The sequence below is a fragment of the Pinus tabuliformis genome, chromosome 2_2, assembly GCF_031772625.1.
Source record: "Pinus tabuliformis cultivar Carrire ecotype Pingquan chromosome 2_2, CPIR1, whole genome shotgun sequence".
In the NCBI taxonomy this organism is placed as follows: Eukaryota; Viridiplantae; Streptophyta; class Pinopsida; order Pinales; family Pinaceae; genus Pinus; species Pinus tabuliformis.
Window position 1 is genome coordinate 466,665,410 of NC_142300.1, and position 12,314 is coordinate 466,677,723.

Genomic DNA, 12,314 nt, shown 5'->3' on the forward strand with positions numbered 1-12,314 from the left:
GGACTAGCTAGATGACAAGAAAACCTAATGTAAAGAAAGACACTTTCCATGAAGGAAGCAATGACATGAAAAAACAGGAAGGAAAGTGATCAATGGATGGTGCCCTACCTAGAAGAAGTTTGAACAAAGACTTCATGACATCAAGTAAGAAAGGAGATCAAGCAACTGAAGGACCCATGAAGAAGAAGTTGTTGATGAATGAAAGAGTACGTAGTTAAGAGGGAGCTCTAATAAGTCCCTAATCAAGAGGGAGTTTTGGATCACCCCTAATTACAAAGGAGTTACATTTTTTTTTCCATCTCATGTGTCATGCACTAGACTAGGACTAACAATCGTAAGTCCAGATCAAGGCCATGAATGGAAATGTAGACACAAGATAGACACAACATTCTTGTATTCACTTGGGAAGAAAGAATGGGAGGATTAGGTAATCATTTGGTATCCAATAATCTTTAAGGATGTGTAGGTAATCCAAGACAGGAGAAGGCAAGAGGACTGATATTATTTGAGGGCTGGGAACCCAAGATAAGAATAGTCCCAGAAGGTCATACTCAGAGATCACCCACGTGGGTATGTACCTTGAGAGACAATGATTAAGGTGTCTATAAATCATTGGTCTCACTAGCGTTGTAGCTCATGATCTCATGAAGAGATGGAGTTGTTAGTCAAGGCCTTTCACTATGACAATATTGATTGATATGATGCTATAACAAATGGATTTCAAATCCAGTTTCTCTTATGTGAATTCTTTAGAGATTGATAATAGCCAAACACCTTGTGATGTTATATCAATACCTCCCTAGCTAAGAGGGAGTGTTGAAGGAAATGTAACTAGGTTCAATCTTCATAAATGTACTTTTGATATTTGTATTTATTCAAGAAAAGAAATATTATTCTTATAATATATGTCAATGAGTTTCTTGCTCATTGAAGTAGGTCTAACACATGTTTTTTTTTTTCTAGTTAAGACTACCTAAATACCCACGGGGGATTTGAACCGGTGACCTATCACAAGGAGTGCCTTAACAGCGCACCCATTCACCGTCAATCCAAAGCCCCGTGGGCTAACACATGTTAAGTGCTATAGGTGAGTCAAATAGTCAAAAGGAAATGTTGAAGGTCTTAAGGGCATGTTACACAATGTATGAATATGTATTAAAGTTAAGATAATACCTCCAACTAAATTCAAGTCTCCTCTTATGAAAAGGCACCACCAAAGTAGCTCATCCAAACATGTTACACCACCAAAGAAGCCATCCGAAGTAAGACAACAAGTCAGCCTACAAATTGTCTTCTAGATAGCCTTTTATTCGGCTTAGAGGGAGAGTCAGTGATTTATATATAGAGGTTGTCCACTCCACTATAACGCCATCCATCTCTCTAAAATCAATGAAGGTAGATGAGAAAAAAGGTGAAGAAGGACGAAGAAAGGGTCTGCAAGTATAGCGAAAAAGGAGGCAGAAATACCGAAGCTTTGGAAGTCTGTTCTAGAGCTAAAAGATAGTCACACGTGTGAAGAAGGAGAGGGTCTCTCTGTTGTCATAGAAGCCCTCTATCATAGTCACACAAACCTCATTATTTGAGCTAATAACATAGGCCTAAAGGGTTTCCAAGACAAGTGAAGGAAGGAGGAAGAAGGCCGAAGTGAAGAGGACTATTTCTAGGGATAGAAACAGTCACACGTGTGAAGAAGAGGTGGGAAAGTCTGCGGGTATATTAGAAGGATCGAAAAGTTCTTGAATTAGTGTTGGTTGGGTTTGAAACTAGGCCTATAATGCCTCCCAAGTCAGGTGAAGAATCCTATCTCTCTAGCGAAGGAAAAGGACCCTAATTCTCTAGGGTACCTCTCACACATGCAAGAATTAGGGCTGCAATGCTATCATACTAAGCCTTCCACCATACACCAAGAAGGAACTCGGAGGATCAAGAGAAGGAATGAGTATCCTTAGGTGAAGGATATCACTAAGGAAAAATATATCTTCTAGAAGATCTACTTATAGTGGAAGGAAGAACGAAGTGTCGGAAGGAGGTAGAGAAAGTGTCGGGGAAACATAATGGAAATAAAAGGAAGGAATTGACTTGTGTTTGGAGGTGCTTATAGTCAAGGATTTAGGGTTTGGCATTGATCAAGAAATAAGCTTCAATAAGAGAAAACTTACTGAATGGTTTTCCTCAAGAGAAGAGAGGTTTTGGCCTTGGTAGAGATCCAACATCTTCTGTTCTTGTTCTTATGTTTTGGTAAGAAGAATATTAAGCTAACAAGAAAAAGTAAAAATACTCCAAATTTTTTTATTAAGTAACGAATAATCACACTACACTTATTTGTCCAAGATTTTTCAACAGAGTGCACATCATCCGTCGTTTCATCTCGGCACTTCAATCCAGGCACATTTTCCTTAACTCCCATTTTATTCCTCTTGGCTAACTTCACCGGGCTGACTCAGAAATTGGGCCAATCCTTGACCAATAGCACCACAACAATGGTGCAAGCCCATCCAAGTACACCTTTTACGTCATCCCACCAGGATTTTCCTGACGTTTTCATTTGCGGCTTCTTTTCATCCATCTGAGTTATGCCTCTAGGCTGATGTGGGTTGTGGGCCAACCTACCAACCAATAGCAACATTGTTGGGCACACGTCATCCTATCACATCACCTTGATGATTCATTCCTCACTCTCCCTTACTATGCATTTAGAGATGTTCTAGGGATGAACCTCTGAGTTCCTAACTCCGGGCCACGTCAGTTACCTCACTACCAATCGCGTGAAAGGAAAATTTGATCCCTACAATAGAAAGGCTTCCCACTTAAGGATTTTTCTTCTGCAATGGATAAGGGAATCCAATTCCTTCTATAAGATCAAAGATTCACTCCTCTATGCTACAACGAAGTCCTTTTTCTCCTTACCATTTTACCATGTCTCGGTCAGGGAACTTCGACTCTGCCTCATGCAATATCTTAGATAAATATCTTTGTGATCTCCCTGAAGACAAGATCCACCACTATGTAGGATTCCTTGAGCTAGTATTCTTGACTACGACTCTATCTTATAGGTCTGGTATACCTCCCAATCTTCCTCAAGAACTTGCCACTCTGCTAATGTACAAATAAAGCATTCCATAATGCTACCCCTCCTAAACTTGGGTGTTCGCTACAATGAGGTATTTATAGCTCATGGACCTTCCATACCCTTACATAGGGAATTCCTCAAATGGTGGTGTAGTCACTCCCATGACTATTTTCAGCAATGAGCTTGGCACGAGTTTTCGAAAGGTTCCCACATTGCCTGCCACCTGGCAAAAGTTCCAGAGTTTACGCTAACTTTGTAAGCAGCTCCCTAGTCCCACTCAAGGGTTTCTGGGGCATTTGGCTATTATTAGGGACATGTAGCCCTCATTTCTAAATTCCCTGTGGTGGGAATAGAGGTTGCTGCAAATGCAAGATTAGAGGATTTTAGGGGAAGTTGTATGGTATCGACCAGCCCCGGGAAACTTCCCTTAACATTCGTACACTGCATGCATGTCGGCACAACAACTTGTAAGCGAATTCATAACTTGTAAACAATTACTAACTCTACCCAATATAGGGTCTTCCATGTAACCTATATATTGATACAAGGGTCTCAGAACCGACATTTTAACAAGGTTCAAATTAGGATCCCCTCAGCGTTGGATATGTCCTGAATCATATCATGAAGTTCTTTTGCTTTTATTACTATATTATTCTGAGCACAATTAAGTATTTCATTCAGATATAGATTCATCTCAGCTCTATAACTTAAACACCATTATTATGTGGTTCATTTAACCTCTTAAGCATCAAACACACTATGTTTTCTATCAAAAAGTTTTCACACACATTTGTATCCAACTTAAATAACAAAAACACATGTATGAATTCAAATTACATATTAGGGAGGTATCCTCGCAAAGACGCACCACTTATGCGAGCACTAACAACAAAATGTAGTCCTTATTTTCCATATCCATTACAAACAACAATGCAACATAATCCATTAAATGCAAGTAACATTCACAAATATTTATCTTTAAGTATGTAGGGCAACTAAGTCTGTGACTATGACTCTCCACCCTATCATAGACATTTGCAGCCACTGTAACTTGCAGCTTCCATCCTCAAGCCATATTCTAGAGTCTAAGGGGGAATGCTTTCTTCTAGGACCATGCACAAGCTTCCAATTTAGTCAGGGACTCTAGAGGACCTCCTGCCTCAATCCTAGCAATTTGTTTCTTCTTTCTTCCCTGCACAGGGAGTCTAGAGGTGCCCAACTTCTCCCCCAAGTGCACATAAAGTGATTCACCCCTTCGTAGGGAGTCCAAAATTGAATGTACCAATCAAGGAAGCAACCAAATATTGTGATCAATCCTTTCTCTGTTCCAGCTTAGGGATGGTCTCCTCCCAAGATATTATAGGGCTACAGAGTGGCTACCTCAACCCACAACTTCCAAGGGACCCAAGCTATTATAGGGCTCCAGAGATTTCATCCCACCCACAACCTCCAGGGACCCAAACTGTTACACGACTCTAGAGACCTCTTTTCTCAACCCACATCCTCTAGGGACCTAATTTGTTATAGAGCTTCGGGGATCCTATCTCAAACCACATCCTCTAGGACCCCAATCTATTATAGAGCTTCAGAGACTAGCACTCAATCCACAACCTCCATGGATAGAGAACTGATCCCCTTCTCTTCCCTTCTCTTGTCTTATTCTAAAGCTACTTTTTGCAAGCTTCTGTTGCAGGCTTGGTTCCTAGTCATCTTATGAGTCTCCTTTTAAGTGAAGGTCTTTACTCTCCTCTTCCAGGATCTCGAATGGGCCTCTATTCCTTATTCCACCTATTTGAATGCCTTCCTCTTGATGTTTGAAGGCTTACCTTTCTTATATGCCTCTTCACATGTGTTCTCTCCCTTTCTCCCCTTATTTGAATGCCTTTTTCTCTTTTTCCCTACTACCTAGTCAACATTTCTATAAACCTTATTCACTGTTGTGTCCTTCTTGTTTGCAGTTTTGCATCTCCTTCATAAATGCCTAGCCTCCTTTCTTATAGTGTTTTCTCATGAAATCATGGGCATGAGTACTTTCTTTCAGCCCATTTAATTTCAAGGGCCAGTTCATCAACTCCTTGCACTATCCATCCATCAATGATTACCTTGCCAATTCAGGTTTCTCCTTGGCACAAGAAACCACAACATCCCCAGCTTTGGAATCCATGTCCCTTGACTCGGTCCCCTCTTTCTTGATTTCCAACATTGCATGAAATTTACATTACATCTATTACATGGCTCATATGATAACCTTGAGTAGGGCTATCACAACTGCACTCAATGACATTATCAAAACGAAAAACTAAAGAAAATGAAAATCCCACAAAATTAACAAAATAAAATCATAAAGAGAATTGACTGAAATTTACATACATGGTCCCCATTATTATTATGAATATAATAAAGTAAAAATGAGGGGTTTTTGTTTTACCACAACAATTAGTCACACACTAGGTGAAACAACTATCTCTGGTTAAAAAGATAATGAGTTCAAATTACAAAAAGGTTAAAACATTAAATCTATCAAGCCTTCAAACATTAAAACATTCTCCATGGGTCCCACATTAATAGATCAAGCGATATAAGTTCTGAAAAGATAAGTACTTGAACAAAAAGAGTCTAGAATCATGAATATGTGTTTTTAGGAAAATAATTAATTTTAAATTTACCTTTTATGAGTGACAACAAAGGTATAGATAGGGAGTTTAAAGAAAGTTTACATCCATCAATATAAATAATCTCCTTTACCTGACATTGCTTCATTTTCCATGAGCGCCAATAGCCCCAATGAAGTTGTCGTAGTACCACACAAGCATATATTTGTTGCCAGTGAGCTTGTTTAGTACCTCGACTGGTTTACTTGTGCTTCCAAAACATGTGCTTTCAACCCCCTTTTAACACCCTTTTGATAAACTTTATTTATAGAATTATTTTTTGTAATTGGGTTAAGATGACCGGTTGGTACAAGGTATTTTAAAGGAAATGGATATAATACTCATAATTTTTTGTCTCCCTCATCTTTACCTGCAACGATCAATCTAGAGGCTTTTCATGTGAAGTGAGGGGATGGATGAGATTCATTGATTTAGACTCAATCCAATTCTTTTCTTTGAAAGATGAATTATATCACTTGAAAAATATGTATGTTCCTCCATGGTGAAAGGATTAAGGTCAAAAGACTTAGAATTCAATAAAGATATCCATTTAAGGTAAATGAAAACCCATGAAATGGACAAAGTAAAAATTTCGCATGTACGTCGACCAAAGTTGGGTAAGAAAAAATATTCCATATAAATCTTGGTAATGTCACCAAAATCAATCCAAAACAAAAGTGAAATTGACACACTAAAAAATATACAATAGAGGAGAAGAAATGGAAACTAAAACATAAAGTTGAATGAAAATCCAAAATTGAAAGAAAAATCAATAAGACAAATTATAAAAACGCCTCAACAAAAGAACAAGTATGAGGGACAGGATGCAAGTTTTTATTAAGTTGTCTCGCAAAGTTGTACTTGATTAGACCCTCATTCAAACAAAATTCAATAGCAGTTATGACAAAATTGAAGCCAAACAAGAAGTTTCAACATCATAACTATTTTTCCAAGGCTCAAAATCGAGCAACAACTAGGATAATGAAATCCAAAAATGAGTAAATAGGGGCACAAAATTTTCAAAGAATTTTTTGAAGACATGCAAAAATAGAGCTTTATATCAGCAAAAGCTAAAAACAAAAAGCATAAAGAAGATGATAACAGATGAAAATGAGCAAATGATATTTAGCTTGAATAATTTCGTTTAGATTTACCTAAAAGATACCGTTTCTCTAGAAAAGATCACTTCTACTTTTGATTGAGATTAAAAGTATGAAGAAGTTGCAAACCAATGAAGTTTTTTGCCCAAAATCATCAATTTATCAAATATAAACTAGAGTGAGAATTATGCTAGAAAAATAATGACTCATGTTTAAGGTATTAGATGTAAATAAGAAATATTCAAAAATATATAAGTCCTTCTCTTTGGATTGTAGCAACAGTTATTCTTTTGTGGCTTTTGATTTTATATCAACCCCTCAAAATATTCATAAAATTCAATGGAATCAATCCCAAAATACCAACCAATGCAACAATGGTTTATGAACATATATAAGGGGCTTGGACTATTGCATGATCATTAAATATATAAGCAAACAAGGATTGAAAATAAAAATTAACCATGATCCATTACCTTTGCATATTCCTTGTTTGATTACCAATTTTCCTAGAGGAACATGAAATTACCCACAGGAAATCGTCTAGGTGTTTTTAGATCAGGATTTATAGTAGTGAGAATCGTCTAATATTTCTTGGAGCAATATATGCTCAGAAGAAACTTGAAATGAAATTTATTAATTAACCGGGCTTCCGGGCCTATGGGTAGTAGAAGAGAGAGTGAACGTAGTTGCCTGGAAGGGAGATCTGTATATAGTTAGAAAAAGGTTTCGGGCATGAGAAGTGCATGGTGCATAGAATGGAAAGAGAGAAATCTAGAATCCTAGATTCTTGGAAGGTATTAGAGGTGAAAACTTAGTACAGAAGAGACAAGAGTACCTGGAGCCCGGATGCCCGGAAGAAATTTAAGTTAGAATTTGGAAGGAGTTACGAGCTTTCGGGAACATGACCTATTAGAGTGAGAGTGGGGGCCATAACTTAAATAATAGTGCAGCTAAAGGTATATTACAAGAGAGTGAGACAGACCTTCTATGTGCGTTGATAAACATGTGATGATGTGGATCTTGGAGCCTCATGTGCCTATAAGTTTATGAAATAATTATTTAAGGAGTTATAGGCTTCCAAGTAGCATAAAATATATGCAAGGATGGAGTGAAGGTATATGGGCTCAACTATATATGTTATACTAGAAGGAACACTCCAAAGATAGAGCGTTTGAGATAGTTGTGGGCTCACATGAAAAACAAAGAACGAATGCTCAGTGAAAGCGCAACAATAAATACCCCTGTGCACCCAACATGTAGAATGGATAATAATGAAGGCTCTTAGCCATCTTGGTATTTGTAAAGGGGGTTAACCAAAAGATATGACGTGATGAATCAATGCATTATAATATGTTAATTCAGCATGGCTTTAGCAAATGTAAAATGACAGAGTGCAAAGGAATAGCCATGGACATGAGTACTTTTATAACTACCACAATATTCTTTGCAATTTTCCTTTGGATTTCCAGACCTTCTTTAATTTTCCATTTAAAATTTTTGAAGAGAAAAGGCCCATAACATAAAAGCCCGGACTTTTGTTTCAGCGGCATAAACAAAAAAACAAAATATGATCATGACTCATTTCGCACACTTGCAAAGCAAAGGGACTATAAAGAAAAGTACTTATTCAGAGCATAAAGATAGAAATCCTTATGAGAAAACAAATACTTCCCTGAACATTTTATGAATTGGAAAATGCTAGCTACTCACTTTATTCTAAAGCTAACTTAATCAAGTCTCCAAATCAAGGTAATAAAGACTTTTAATAAAAAGAAGTAGAAATGAGAAATAAAATGACTGAAAGGGAAAACAAAGATGAAAATGAAAAATAACAGCAAATAAGGATGAACATGTATATGCATACCTGCAAGAATTTGATTTCAAGTTTACCTTATCGAGCTTAACATTCCCCCATCAATTTGCATATGTTCAAAATAATCTACTTATTGAATCTAAGCTAAATGCTAAGTAATGAGTCATCAATTTGCATCCACTTCAACATTGCATAACAAGAAATGGTAAAAGTGATTATTTGGAAATGCATTATGAGAACCTTAGAATGCATTCTGATAGGAAATGGAATGAATATCAAGGAAACACTTGGGATCATTACCTACTTATTCAAAATATGAGATATTAAAAGAAAACAAAAGAAAAGCAAAGTAGCTAAATTAATCCTACTCCCAATCTAATAGGGAAGATTAAATACTAAGTGAAATCATACTTCCAGTGGAGCGATTCCCTTAGTTTTATTTTTATAGATATATACATATCAAAAAGTACAAACAAAAATAAAATTGCAGCTATATTATCAAAAGAAAAAATTAGCCTACTTTGTACATCTAACAAGTTTAGCAAAATAAATTTATTCATAAGATTCTTACCTTGAAATTATTCTAAACATATACATATGGGATCATGAAAAGCGGGATGTATTTCTATTAATGACTGGAAGAATTTCAAAGAAAGAGGAAATATCAAGACAAACTTGGATGATATATCTTTAAATATTGTAGCCTATCGAAACCTATTAGTATTATGTTCAAAAGTGAAAACATAAAAAATATTTTGTGAAACTTATGTTTCCAAATAATACTAAAATGGACCAATTAAGTGTGAATGCAAGTTAAATGAATAACTCAAAATACTTCTGAATGAATCAGATTGTTGGCCGAATTCTAATGTACTCCCAAGTGTTAGAATTTGTGAAGAATTCCTTTGAAAACAAGAAATGAATTGGCCAGACATGAACATCAAATAAGGTTGCAAAATAAAGAGTTGTTGATGCTCATGTTTAAATTCATGGAAATGGTTTTCATATATGCCAAAAATGCATTTAAAAAACAAATTATAATTTATATTAATGTTACAAATAATAGTACAATATAGTTGGGGAAACTTTACACAAAATTATTTTCGACACATGTCAACTGAAATAATGAAATTAAAATTATTATTAGCATCGACTCATGGACATGAAAAATTTTCAGGCTCATGATCAAAAACGAAAACTTCATCATCATAAGAATAAAAAATAGGAGTGGATTCTCAAATAATGAAATCATCACAATGCTGGGAGCTATGAAAATGAGAAACTAGTGGAACAATTTCTATAATGATGTTTTTCTCATCTTCAAATATAGATGGACTAGAAGGATTAAGATTATAAGAAGTTGACATAACTATTACCAGAGGGTGACGAGACTCAACATTATAAACCTTCAACTCATCATTATAAATGACTTCACTATTGTTCTCTTCCTTTTCATAAGATAAATCAAAATTAGACAAATCAATAGATGCATAATTAAGAGAATTTTTAGGACTGTTGAAATTATGAGTAATTATATCCCCTCTATGAGAATTTACCAATAATTCATTACTAATTAGATTTATGATGGGTCTTTTGTTTTCTAATATTAAATTGTTGTCCAAAGGGACTGCTAACTAATTAGTAATTGAATTACTATCACTAAAAAGATCAAGATAGAGGGAAAAATAAGAAGTTGAAGATATGTACTTGAAAATTTCTCTATTTGAAGAAATTAGCTCGTTTTCCTAAAAATGTTGCTAGGTTTCTCTTTAATTTGTGATTGATTATTGATTTCAGTAGTAGAGGATTCATCTTTACTTGTAGCAGCTTGTAAATCTCTATAAAAAGAAATTGCATTGTTTCTTGCTAGTTTGTTTGCTACTTGACACCTATTAAATTTGCATCTTGTTGTTCTTCTAATTCCGTAGAAGTATCAAGGTTTTGATTCAAAGCAACTTTGGGATCAAGATTTATAATTTCAGTAGCATTTTCAATATTTGCATTATTTATTTCAGTGAATTGTACTTTTTGCTAAAATTGTTGAGTGGAAGCATTTGTATTTTTAGTTTGTAGCGAATCTCCATTACTATTTTCAGCCATAGACTCTTCAGAAGTGTTACATATGCTTATAAATTTCATATTTTCTGGTTCCTTAGAATCATTAGAATTACAAGGAAGAAACACTAAATGTTTAAACTATCCTATTAACTAAAACTCGGGAGACAAATCTTTGGATCGAAATTGTAGAAAAATTAATTTAAATCAAATTAGAAAATAACGCAAAGACTCACCTTCACATCTACGCAGTGGTTCTAATTGATCATAAACCTTTTCCCAATTGTATTACTGAAAAGCGTGGCAATTTTTTTTTGAAAATTCATCCCAACTATGTACAATGGTAACTGGTAATTATCAGCATTAGTCTTCATCTTTACCTGTCAAAGTAAGAGAAAATATCCTGCAAATGAAATCTTCACCAATATCAAAATTATTACAACCTAAAATAAATCGAAGTAGATGATCAAAAGCATACATCTTACCATTGTATTTATTTTTGACAGGAGCCTTACTGCCTTTATTGGAGTGGTGGCTAGTGGAGGTAAAAAAAACCAAATAGATAATTTTGAAGGAGCCATCGAAAAAAAATATACCTTAAAACCAAAATGTTAAAAATACAACTTAATGTTGGCCCTCCTTCTAGCGCCAAAAATTTTGATGGGAAAAAATGACCTCATCAACATTTGGGAAGGCCACCGGGTTATGATGACTTATGGTGTTTCTATATATAAACAACAAGAGGAGAGATATCATATTTACCCTCTTGCAGTGCACATGCAAGAAAGTAATCCTTAAGTTGAATTGAGGGCTCATCCAAGGCACACTAAATTTTTCCCCTATATAAAAGGACTTCTAAAATTCAATATTTGAATCTAAATGCAAATCCATTCTAAGATGCAAGTGGAAGAAAAATAAATCTATCTCGATTAGAAATATGTAGATATAGTCCCAACTGAGAGCAAGGTGATTAAATAAATGAGGATTAAACATGCCCCTTTTATGATGAATATAAGACTATATAAAAAGTTCTAGTAGCTGATATAATGAACACATGACATGCTTTGTGTGGAGATTCTAAAATAAAATTGATGTGCCATCAAAACTAAGAAATAGTTCATTTAACTTCAATGAAAATTAAATTGATTTCAATGACAAATTTAAGAGTAAATAGTTACTTAGAAATATGATTTAAGAACATTAGCAAAGTGAAAATTAATAACATACTGATGAGACTAATGAATTATATAGCTAATACAAAAGACAACCATCTTGATATCAAACAAAAGTGCACAGTATGAGGTAATTGGCACAGATTTGCAATTTAAACAATCTGTTTGCATTAACAAATAATAATACTTGAAAATACAATCAATAAAACCTAATCAATTTTCTCTATTTATCCATATATCTCCAACAATCCTTTCAAAATCATCAACTCTGCTAGCAGGAAGAATAATTACAAAAATGCATTCTCTTTGCCTCAAAGAAAAAGACCAGATTTGAAAGGTAAATCCCAAAACAACCAAGATCCAAGTTTTCCCCTTTAATATACAACTAAAACCCCTTAACAAAAGTGCTCAGAGCATTAAAATTGTAGAGAAGAGGAACCCATTCCTCATTCT